Consider the following 12,756-nt stretch of genomic DNA (forward strand, 5'->3'; position numbering starts at 1 on the left):
TGTCGTGATCGAGGCCCCTTTATGTTCACTAAATAATGTACATAATGTTCAGCCGCACCGTGTGTGCCGCTTGGCCACGCTACTTGATGTAATACCGAACTATGTTCTGCTAGTATCAATAAAGCGGTTGTTTTCTGTACCAAGATGTTGTGTGTTGCCAGAAGACATGATCTCTGTGCTGGCAATGCAAGGTAAACCGTTTGCTCTAAGCAGGGGTGCCACAACGCTTGGTATCAGAACCACGCTGACTGTAGACGCGCTAGACCACTGACGTGTTAACTGGACGTTAGCTAGATTAGAATTTGAGTGCCGGTAGTATTTGTAGATGATTGTTGCATTGCATGCACTCGTTTTATTTTTATTTCTAACCAACTAATGGTTGTGAGTGTAGATGGCTCCAGTGTCGTATCCGTGCCAGTTGGAGGTGCTGCCCTACACGTTGCCGCACCTTGTTCGTAATGTATGGCGCCGCCTCTACCCTCTCGGTGACGACCCAATGTATCGGGTATACAGGGAGCGTCTAGCAGACTCACTATACGAGTATCACGTCGTGGTTACTCTATGCACCACTTCATTCTCAAGCTCTTCTACTCGTACCTCCAGGAGCGGTTTACTTCCACCGCCTCTCATCTTTGTTGTTAGTAAGCCATGACAGAGCACGGTGCCACCGGCGTCAGTGTGCCAGGTCGGGTCCGGCGGTCCGACCGGCGTCGGTGCGTTCAGGTCGTGTCCGCGAGGCTGGGTCATGGTGTGTGTGTGTGGGGTGGGGGGGTGTGCGCGTGTGTGGTGTGCCTGAGTTTGGCTCGTGTCCGAGTCCATCATAGTTGTGCTAGGTCGTGTAGCAATGGGCAGTTGCAGCGGGCGCTGACTATGCGCGATGGTGCCCAGGTCCCGCGGATGAGCAGCGGCTCACGTCGAGGGAAACCGAGTCATCAGGCATTCGTGCGTTGGGGTCAGCGCGTGTTGCGTGGGTACTGCACTGCCTAGGCGCTACAAAGCCGGCTTTGTAATCCGTTTGTTACGTGTGGTACGCGTCCATATATAACAGGAAAGTGGAGGCTTTTCGGGCGCTGGGGCGTTGGTCGCCAGAAAAGTGTTTCTTCTACCTTTGTCCAGAGAGAGAGCTGCCCAACACGAACAACTTCCATCCTGCTCCATCTATTTATATGGTTGTTCGACTTTCATATTAATCAGAGTGGCAGCTAGCTAGAGTAGCTACGTACCCACCCGACCAGACCACTACCTGTATGCACGATCATTGAGTAGATGGTATGGTTTTCTCGTGGATGGTATGGTTTTCTCGTGGCAAGCAATGCAAGTATTCAACTGACCAGCAAACACATGCACTAGTAGAAAACAGGGCTTCGGTCCTGGCCAGATCAGAGCTTTAGACCCAGTCGAGATACAAACCAGGACGAATGGGTGCATCAATCTCGATTCAAGCGGCCAGGGCGCCGGTCGGGCCTCGACAGGCAAAAGTGATTGTTTCTAGAAACGGGTCCTTTCTCGAGGAAAAGTTTCTCTCGAAAGAGTTGGATGGGAGGATGGTGGAGACTTGATGAGGTTATTGAACCGTCACTTCAACAAGTGTGTAGCAGGGCACAGGAAGTTGTTCCTGTAGCGCCTACACAAATTGAAGTGGAAGCTGATGATAGTGATCATGAAACTTCGGATCAAGTCACTACCAAACCTCATAGGTCGACAAGGATGCGTACTTTTCAGAGTGGTACGTAATCCTGTCTTGGAGGTCATGTTTCTAGACAACAACGAACCTACGAGCTATGGAGAAACGATGGTGGGCCCGGATTCCGACAAATGGCTTAAGGCCATAAAATCCGAGAGGATCCATGTGTGAAAACAAAGTATAGACTTTGGAAGAACTACTTGATAGTCGTAAGGCTATTGGGTATAGATGGATTTTAAAAGGAAGACGGACAATGATGGTAAGTATCACCATTAAGAAACCTCGACTTGTCGTTAAGATGTTTTCCGACAAGTTTAAGGAGTTGACTGCGGTGAGACTTCCTCACTCGTAGCGATGCTAAGAGTCTGTTGGAACTGTATTAGCAGTTACTGCATTATTTATGAAATCTTGCAGATAGGATGTCAAAACATTGTTTCCTCGACAATTTTCTTGAGGAAAGGTTGTATGTGATACAATCAGAAGGTTTTTGTCAATCCTAAAAGATGCTAACAAGTATGCAAAGCTCCAGCAATCCTCCTAAGGACTGGAGTAAGCATCTCGGAGTTGGAATATACGCTTTGATGAGATGATCAAAGATTTTGGGTTTATACAAAGTTTATGAGAAACTTGTATTTCCAAAGAAGTGAGTGGGAGCACTATAGAATTTCTGATGAGTATATGTTGTTGACATATTGTTGATTAGAAATAATGTAGAATTTCTGGAAAGCCTATAGGCTTATTTGAAAAGTGTTTTTCAATGGAAAACCTAGATTAAGCTACTTGAATATTGAGCATCAAGATCTATAAGGATAGATCAAAAAACGCTTAACAATACTTTCAAATGAATACATACCGTGACAAGATTTTGAAGGGGTTCAAATAAGATCAGCAAAGAAGGAGTTCTTGGCTATGTTATAAGGTGTGAGATTGAGTGAGACTCAAGATCTGACCACGGCAGAAGAGAGAGAAAGGACGAAGGTCGTCCCCTATGCTTTAGATGTAGGCTCTACAGTATGCTATGATGTGTACCACACCTGAAGTGTGCCTTGCCATGAGTCAATCAAGGGGTACAAGAGTGATCCAGGAATGGCTCACATGACAGCGGTTAAACTTATCCTTAGTAGCTAGTGGACTAAGGAATTTTCTCGATTATGGAAGTGGTAAAAGAGTTCGTCGTAAAGGGTTACGTCGATGCAAACTTTGACACTAATCCGGATGACTCTGAGTAGTAAACCGGATTCATATAGTAGAGCAGTTATTTGGAATAGCTCCAAGTAGCGCATGGTAGCAGCAGCTACAAGATGACATAGAAATTTGTAAAGCACACACGGATCTGAAAGGTTCAAACCCGTTGACTAATAACCTCTCTCACAAGCGAGATATGATCAAACCCCATGGGTGTTGGATTCATTACAATCACATAGTGATGTGAACTAGATTATTGACTCAAGTGCAAGTGGGAGACTGTTGGAAATATGCCCTAGAGGCAATAATAAAATGGTTATTATTATATTTCCTTGTTCATGATAATTGTCTATTGTTCATGCTATAATTGTATTAACCGGAGATTGTAATACATGTGTGAATACGTAGACCACAACATGTCCCTAGTGAGCCTCTAGTTGACTAGCTCGTTGATCAATAGATGGTTATGGTTTCCTTACCATGGACATTGGATGTCGTTGATAACGGGATCACATCATTAGGAGAATGATGTGATGGACAAGACCCAATCCTAAGCATAGCACAAGATCGTGTAGTTCGTCTGCTAAAGCTTTTCTAATGTTAAGTATCATTTCCTTAGACCATGAGATTGTGCAACTCCCGGATACCGTAGGAATGCTTTGGGTGTGCAAAACGTCACAACGTAACTGGGTGGCCATAATGAGCTCAATGTGACCAAAGAGTTGATCGCGAGATGATGTGTTACGGAACGAGTAAAAGTGACTTGCCGGTAATGAGATTGAACAAGGTATTGGGATACCGACGATCGAATCTCAGGCAAGTAACGTACCGATTGACAAAGGGAATTCTATACATGATTGATGGAATCCCCGACATCGTGGTTCATCCGATGAGATCATCGTGGAACATGTGGGAGCCAACATGGGTATCCAGATCCCGCTGTTGGTTACTGGCCAGAGAGTTGTCTCAGTCATGTCTGCATGATTCCCAAACCCGTAGGGTCTACACACTTAAGGTTCGGTGACGCTAGAGTTGTTATGGGAATTAGTGTTCAGTTACCGAATGTTGTTCGGAGTCCCGGATGATATTCCAGACGTCATGAGGAGTTCCGGAATGGTCCGGAGGTAAAAAATTATATATGGGAAGTCCTATTTTGGCCACCGGAAAATGTTCGGGATTTTTTGGTATTATACCGGGAAGGTTCTAGAAGGTTCCGAAGTGGGGCCCACCTGCATGGGGGGACCGACATGAATGTGGGTAGTGGGGGCAAGGCCCCACACCCCTGGCCAAGGCGCACCAAGATCCCCCCTTAGAAGGAATAAGATCATATCCCGAAGGGATAAGATCAAGATCCCTAAAAAAGGGGGATAACAATCGGTGGGGAAGGGAAATGATGGGATTTCTTTCCCCCACCTTTGCCAACGCCCCAATGGACTTGGAGGGCAAGAAACCAGCCCCCTCCACCCCTATATATAGTGGGGAGGCGCATGGGAGCCGCACCCCTTCCCCTGGCGCAGCCCTCTCCCTCCCCAACACCTCCTCCTCCGTAGTAGTGCTTGGTGAAGCCCTGCCGGAGAACTGCAAGCTCCACCACCACGTCGTCGTGCTGCCAGATCTCTCCCTCAACTTCTCCTCTCCGCTTGCTGGATCAAGAAGGAGGAGACGTCCCCGGGCTGTACGTATGTTGAACGCGGAGGCGCCGTTGTTCGGCGCTTAGTTCGGAATCAACCGCGATCTGAATCGTTACGAGTACGACTCCTTCATCCGCGTTCTTGTAACGCCTCCCCATCGCGATCTTCAAGGGTATGAAGATGCACTCCCCTCTCTCTCGTTGCTAGTCTCTCCATAGATTGATCTTGGTGATGCGGAGAAATATTTTAATTTCTGCAACGATTCCCAACAGCCGGAGCACGCCGGCATGATGGCCCCCGACGACGAGTCCACCCTCAAATGGGCGAGGGAAGACTACGTCGGCATACAGAGTAAAAAATTTGTTGAGAGGCCACGTGAAGGCCACTGCTGAAGCTCTGAATATCGTGCGCTTGTCACTCCTCAGAGATAATCACGTGAAAAAATAACAAGGCAGGAGAAGATAGATCACATGCAGTTCCAATGCATTTGGGTTCACAAAGCAAAGATAACACAAAAGATTTACACATGCATGCATGCATGCATACTGCTCCAGCTCCAGCCAAAACAAGGAAGAACAAAAAAGCTTTGTACATCCATCCATATATCATCAACTCCGCAGCTAGGCCTTACGCGTCCGGCCGCGGGACATATAGATACAGGTTTCAAAATTCAAAATTTTAGTTTGCCCAGTTCAAAGCTCATCCAACTGTCGCCTGGGATGCGCCTCATCAAGCCCTCTCTTAGGTGAACCGGCCATCTTTTAGCTCCTATAGATAATAGATGTACAAGCCACATTGAGTTGACAAACAACAACAGCATGATCCTGCGCCCCTGCTACCCGATGTTGGCCACCAACGGCACCAGGCGCTTGTGGTCCCGCTTGCGGCCGAGGGCGCAGGTGTCGAGGACGCGCCCGAGCAGCAGCCGGGTGAGCTGCAACCCGAGCCATGGGAGCAGACCTGTGATGTGCATCAGCAGCCTTGTCTCGGGATTCCAAAATATAGGATCGCATGTGGGTATCGTGATCCTGGATAGCACCTCGATTGCAGACCAATGGCTGGCGCTAGACATGAGCCCCTTTCAGTACCAGCGGCTGCACGCCTTCAAAATCAGGGACCTTTCCAGTCTCGGTGACAGACAGCAGCCTCTCTGAGCTAGTCCTCGACTCATCACGCCTGTGGAGGTCGCTTATATATATACCCATTGACATCGAATTCATCACGGGGCATTGCTGGAGAGTAACACATTTTCAGTTGTCCGGTCACGGAAGGTCAAACGATCAATCACCCTACACAGGAGTTCAAGCACTTGGCAATAGATGTGTACAAAGTGAGTATGCATCAGTGCAACGCAGCCCCAGAACAGCTGTGTTCTCAACCATGACTTGAAGTGTTAACAAATTCTCCATTTTTTTTTAGAAAAGGGGGGCAACAAATTCTCCATTGCAAACCCCAGAACACAAGGGACAGGGTTACCCAAGCATCTGTGGACGCACCTCAGAAGCAATACGCAGCTATCTGGTGTGATCGACAAGCCAAGTGACGGGATGTGCACTCCATGGCCCACTTAAGTGCTTCAGCACCCCAAGTCTCACCAAGATCCCCCTGGAAGAAAATTGCACTGACCATGCTTTGTACGAGTGCTGACAAGAGTGAAGTGCTAGGAAGCTCAGTCCTTACAAGGGTAGGATCCTCCTCCTCCCACATCGATCAGGCTGCCTCTTTTAGACTGGATGTATTTTATCAAGCTCACCACATGAGGCTGCTTATTCTCCCTTTCACTGCTCTCAACCTCATTACAGTTCAAGATGCCGGCCAGCAAGCGAGTAGAGGAGATTCACGAGCAAATTAATCCTGGCAATGCTCAAGCACAATGTCTTCCGAGCTATCCATTGAAACACACGTGACATGGAATAACAGAGGCAAATTTTCACGCAAGTCCTCGTCATTTTCATAAGAAATTTCAGCAAGGAGAATCAAAGCTATGTCGGCACGTGAAAAAGCAAGTGCTGGTGCCCCTGTAATGCATGATTGGAGCTCATTAGCATTAATCCCATGAATTCCACTGCCCCCTTGATGCAGAAATTCATCGTTTGAATTTGGGGTGTCAAAATAGTAGTCACCACTATCCCTGGAAACATGACGGCTCCTCAGATCAGATGACCAGCCGAGCTTCGGACACCCATCAACGGCCCTGACATGTTCATTAACACTGGAAGGAGCTGGCCTGACCGGCCTGTAGTGGGGTTTGGGATGTTGGTCACCTCCGGGGCCAATGGACTCAATGGGCCAGACACACTTCGTCCAGTGACTGTCGATAGATGTCCGCCAGCTCAAGTTTCCGCTGACATTCCTGATTGCGCCATCAAGAGAACCACGGACAAGCTTGGTATAGACTGACACGCTTGGCAACTGACAAGTAGGTAGCAAATGCACCAGTGATCCCTGCTGATGGATTGGCACCTGATCGCAGTCCTCTATCCGTCTGGTAATCAAGAAGTTAAGCACAGGGATAATATTGCGAGTATTGCTTGCAAGGGTGCTCCATAGTTTCTCAATCTCACCATGCTTCCATGTCACGTAATAAAGACTTTTCAGCAGTCTCTCGCTCCTTTAATCTCACAAAGTTGAGATTTTCTATCCAAGGAGCCATGCATGTGACGACCTGATGCTGTGCTGCTTCAAGCTGGCGCTGCATAATTTCCTCGCATAGATGCTCACTGAGTTCAGGATGGTCCTTGGCGAGCTTTGAGGACAGCTTGTACTGGAATTGTTGGTAGGAGTCTGGAAGGTTGCCGACAACAGATGCCCGATAATGTCCAATGCCATCAGCATCATCTTCAGCCCATTCACGGAGAAGGGCACTGTCACGGATCAGTTTTGTTTGATCGACCACCTTGTAGAGGATCAAGCTCAAAAGTCTCTGGATCTCACATTTTGGAATTTCTTGACGCCATGTAAACTTCAGCCACAACACTGAAATACCCATCCGCTATTGCAGCGTCTGGAGAATAGCACTGCAAAGAGATCGCCAGATGATTGAAACCATCAATTTAACAGTGATGGCAAGCAATGCTGTAAAAACTATAGGCTAAACAGATTAATCAACAAGATAATTAATGGTCACCAAAGAATTAATAGACCAGTTTGAGAAGAGAACTTCAACATGAATATACAAATGCAACTAAATGGCTAATTTAAAGAACACATAATGTGTACCCAGTGCAATTAGTTTACTTGTTGCCACACAGTCAGAAAGTATAAGGCATAAAAACAGAAGCAAGCAGGGAACAAATCCAAATTTGTCTGCAAAATATTCTTCAACGCGGTTTTTGCTAAGAGAACTTGAAACTGACTAGCCTTTTGTTTGTCCTTTCCACCAACGCGTCCTCCATTGGTATGCTTTGAGTATGATGGTGTTCGAGGGTCTACTGGTGAATGCCCAAAAGGTGCTCTCAGAGCTGGTTCCCCGAACAAAACTATTGATCCACAATATTACACGACCTGGCAGCTTTCTAGCATTATCATCAAAACAAGGACCATAAAGCAAAGAAGCAATAGCATGCATGGAAGCCCAATTGATGGCTTCCAACTGCTCAGCCATTTTTACCGAAAAAGGGTTGCCCGCCCCCCCCTTTATATTATAAAGCAACGACCACACGATACAAATGCTGGGGCCACAGCACACGCAAGCCCAAAACAAACAAAAAAAGGAACTGAAGAGAAAATAATGCCAACAACGGCGGATCAACGAAAACGATGAGGACCCGCAACCGCCGCGCCCACCGGAAAATACCACCACGCTCCTAGCATTCCGGACCGCCGCATACCAAACAACACCCTCAAGAAGGATCGCGACGATGACGACGCTGTTGCCCGGACATGTCCTAGGGTTTCCCCCGGTACGCGAGGGGTGAGGTGGAAGGGGTATGCCCGACGCCCTTCAGGAAGGCACGGCGGCGCCCACGAGCGTCACCGCGTCGGTGCCAGCCCGACCGACAAGGATTTCTCCCGACCACCAACCAACCACGACCCCACACAATCCATCCCACGCCACCAAACACACCGCCCACCAACTTGCGCCACCATGCTCGAGCAGTCTCCATCGCCGTCTCACCATGGCAAACAAAACGGGACCGACGGAAACAAGACGACGCAACCGGGAACCAGGAGCGGCAACATCAGCAGCCTCGCGGGAGGGGACATCCTCCACCGCCCCCGGCGGGATCCGGCCGGACGCAGCACAGGGGCAAACCGGGCCACCCCTGGCCCAGTCGAGCCCTAAACGGGCTCACGAAGCCCCCGTCGCCGCGCTGCAGAACGCGAGCCACCGTCGCCACCACCCCCCGCACGAGTCACGCCCCCGACCCGCCGGAGACGCCGCAAGCAGACCAGGCCAGGCCCGCCCAGACCCAGATCGAGCCCAAAAGGACCTAGATCTGGGCCGGGAAGGCCGCTGCTAGCCACCGCGTCGCCCCGCCGCCAAGCGGCCGCGCCACTGCCCGCACGCCACCCAGCATTGCGCCGCTGAGGGAGCTGCGCCGCCGACGTCCGCCCGAGCCGAGGCGCCGAGCGGGGGGGAAAGGCTGGGGCCGCCGCCGCTGGCACCACGCGGGCAAGGCCCGGTGGCCCAGCCGACGGCGGCGGAAGGGGAGGAGGAGGAGGGGGGCTGGGAGGGGGAGGAGTGTTGTTGCCGGCTCTCTCTCACGCTCGACTGGAGGTAGACGAAGCAACTTTTCTAGAGACCAACGCCCCGGCGCTTTTCTTTTCTTCGCACAACACCGGCTCGCCACGCCCAAACTAGCAGCAGTACAGGGAGTTTATAACCCAGATGCACTCACGCACGGGGCCTTGCCCACCCTCCTACACAGCCGCGTCCACGATCTGCATGCAACGGCACAACGCACTCCTACGCGACTGGGGCGGCTGGACTCCGCATGCAGCCCACGACGCGCTCACCGCGGCTGCTCGCAACAGTTCGCTAACCACCTACCTAGCTAGCTCATGCGGCTGACCACTACGCCACATACACATGCAACCGCTACAGGTAGACACACTACACACGCACGCCACGCTGCTGCGTCCCACACGTCCCGCCCGTCCCGCGCGTCACCGACACGCCCGACGAACCCGACGAGCCCGACGCTACCAGTGCGTCCCGCCCGTCCCGCGCGCACCCGACGCGCCCGACGAGCCCGACAACACACGCCGTGGCTTATTCCAACAAGGAGGGGGAAGAGCCCCCGGTCGCCCCGCTCGGGGAGGCGACGCGGGGGGAGGAGCTCGTAGCCCTGCTCAGCCATTTCCCTGTCAAATGCAAGCTTGTCGAGTGATTCCCTTGACCTATTTTGTTCGAGTGGCTTTATATCGCTCAAGTTCACGGCGATAATCAGTGCCGCCTTCCTGCCCCCATGAGCTGCCAGATTCATCACTCCAGTTAAGGAGAAGATCGAAAAGTTTCTTACGTATTCTGTTGTCAAACCTCTCGGACCTTGCATCAACAAACTCAGGAGCTAGATATCTTATGACAGATGCTAATGCATATCGGAGATGATGACATGTTGATTTGGCGGTGTGTTTCATCAATAAACTTTAGAAAATGCAAACGGAGAACAGGCTTCCGAATAAGCATCCCAGGCCAAATCTTTTCAGCTATCATTCGATGTATGTTTGCAACATGAGTGCGCAGATCCTCACGGCGGGACCTAGGATTCTGCAGACGCAAACACATAAGAAAATAACTACAGTGAGAGAGCATACATTATTATGCCTATTTTAAATGTTGATGTGCTTGTTCTTGCATACAGACTAATGCAAAAAAAAATAGAAATACAAATGATATGCGCATTTTACTATATTTTAACTAATAAGTTAGAATATTGGGCATGGAATATGGCCAAAGAGAAATGAAAGAGCTTATTAAGCTACATAGCTATGTAAAGTCAACTGAATCAAATAAGATATGTCATGAGAGAAGCAAATGTCAAGTTTCACTGAAACAGGAAGGTCTACCAAATATTTAACCTCTTCAGTGAAGATGTTTAAGGAATAAAGAGGCAGTGACTTCAATGAATCCAACAATTTAACCACTATACTGATATTGGAAGAAGGTAAAGCCGATGTACCTTCCATTTTGATTTTCCTTCAGTTTCTGATGAAACATCCTCAAGAAAAAATGCAAGTTCACCAAACATGATTTCACATACTTCTAGATGTGAGTGCCCAAGTGCAGCCGTAGCAGCAAGCTGCAGAAACAAAAATAAACCAAAAGGATAAGTTAATTCACGTACTGATGCCATAATCAACTAATCATGTACTATGTTGAAAATGCTTGACTGAGATTCAATATACAGCAAAATGGCATTAATACTTTAATCCATAGTCTGTTAGCTCATGATTGTCCCACAAAAGTCATTATAGTGCAAAACTAGATAAGATTAATATGCAAGGTGGAGTATGAACGCTTGGAAAAATAATCATCTTACTGCATATCCTTCTGAACTATGGCGAAGCGATGGGAAAATTGTATGGAAGATGTCTCTCGCTACTTTGGGGACGAATTCTTTGTTATCAGGTGGGCAAGAGCATGCAAATGTTGCATATATCAACCACTGGTCTCCTAACAACTTCTAATCTGTTGAGTCATGAAAGAAAGTCAATAAGATGCCCAGCCAAATTGTCAAATCAATGCAGAAATCTGAGTTGTTTAAGCTCTAGAATGAAGAGAAAAAGGAAAGAAAGAAGCAAGGTCACATTGATCATTGCTCTTGGTAGTGACAGAAACTGACATTGATCCTTGACCTTGATAGAGGCAGAAAACAATGGTCTACGAAGTAAGAGAAAACCCTGACATCTCATCAATTCTTCACATGCCCACACCATAATAACATAACATACTTCAACACTCAACCATCTTAGTGGAAACTTAAATAAAAGCTAATCGATATTTCAAACGACTCAAGCTCTAAGCATTACACGATCACATAAGAACACTAGTTCTGATATTACCAAACTGTACAATGCATCTTTAGTATTGGTTTCTCACTTGACCATCAAATTCAATAAAACGACATATTAAATTTTTACACTATATGGAGGTGCTAGTGGATGCGTCCATGTATTGGTTTGCATTTACGCACAAGTCCTTGTCCCGGCGAGGAGGTGCTAGTGGATGCGTCCATGTAAGATCTGGCCACCACCATGGACGATGCTTTGCTGGTCTCCCTCTCCTTCTAGCAGAGGACGACGCTCTGGATAAGGAGGAAGAAGGAGGGGGAGGGGAGGGGCTGCGGTGCGAGGCCGCCAAATTTTGGGGATGTGCCGAGGTGTGAGGCTAGCGGTGGCGGTGGGTGAGGAAGGGAATCGTGTGTGGGAGGGAGAAGGGAATTGGGAGAGTATGAGTTTGGGTTTGGGCCTCCACGCGCTATGTGTACTCATGTCTTTGTGGGTCAATAGTAGTACTGCGGGGTTTATACCCCACGCTACTACTATGGCAATGTCCCTGCCGCATAGCTGGGACCACTTAGTAGTAGCGTAGGGTTTATACACCGCGCTACTACTATCAGCTTAGTAGTAGCGTGGGGTTTATACCCAACACTACTACTATGGTCTGACCCGGGGGCATGGTGACTACCACTTAGTAGCAGCGTGGGTTTTATAAGTCGCGCTACTACTATCAACTTAATAGTAGCGCGGGTTTATACCCAACGCTACTACTAATTAGTAGTAGCGCAGGGGTATAAACCCCTCGCTGCTGCTAAGCATCTACCTATTAGCTTTTCCCTAGTAGTGAATGTGCAAAGGTAGAACTGAGTGAGGCACAAGATCAATCGAATCCACCTCCTATTCCAGACAAACAGTACATAAGTTAAAATGACCGTTTGAGAGAACAGAAAACTATCATGGCCATGGATCAGACCAATCCCTACTTACCCATCATACAAGTATATAACATTGGATAGACTGTGTTTTTTGCTCAAATTGGTAGTGGGGATGTATATACCTTTTCCTGTTTTGTTTTTTCATCCAAGGTTCCCATCAACTATAGTTTGTTTCCAATAACTGCTGCTCCCCAGAATATTTAAAAGACGTAATCTAAGATTCATTTATTCACCAGTCTTCCTATCTTGTCCACTCGTTTTCCGGGACTGAAATTGTGTTCACAATGCAATAGAAATTTGCATCCAAGGCGATACAAATCTGATTCCATGTCATTCCACCCCTCGCACATGCAGGTCATGCACGCTCTTGAGTTCC

The 12,756-nt window shown here is 48.3% G+C and overlaps 1 pseudogene; it reads right to left on the reverse strand.

Annotated features, from left to right (window-relative positions):
* Nucleotides 1–5,335: 5,335 nt before the first annotated feature.
* Nucleotides 5,336–12,756, reverse strand: part of LOC119282820 — a 17,836-nt pseudogene continuing 10,415 nt past the window's right edge.

The sequence above is a fragment of the Triticum dicoccoides genome, chromosome 3B (genome assembly GCF_002162155.2).
Source record: "Triticum dicoccoides isolate Atlit2015 ecotype Zavitan chromosome 3B, WEW_v2.0, whole genome shotgun sequence".
Classification (NCBI taxonomy): Eukaryota; Viridiplantae; Streptophyta; class Magnoliopsida; order Poales; family Poaceae; genus Triticum; species Triticum dicoccoides.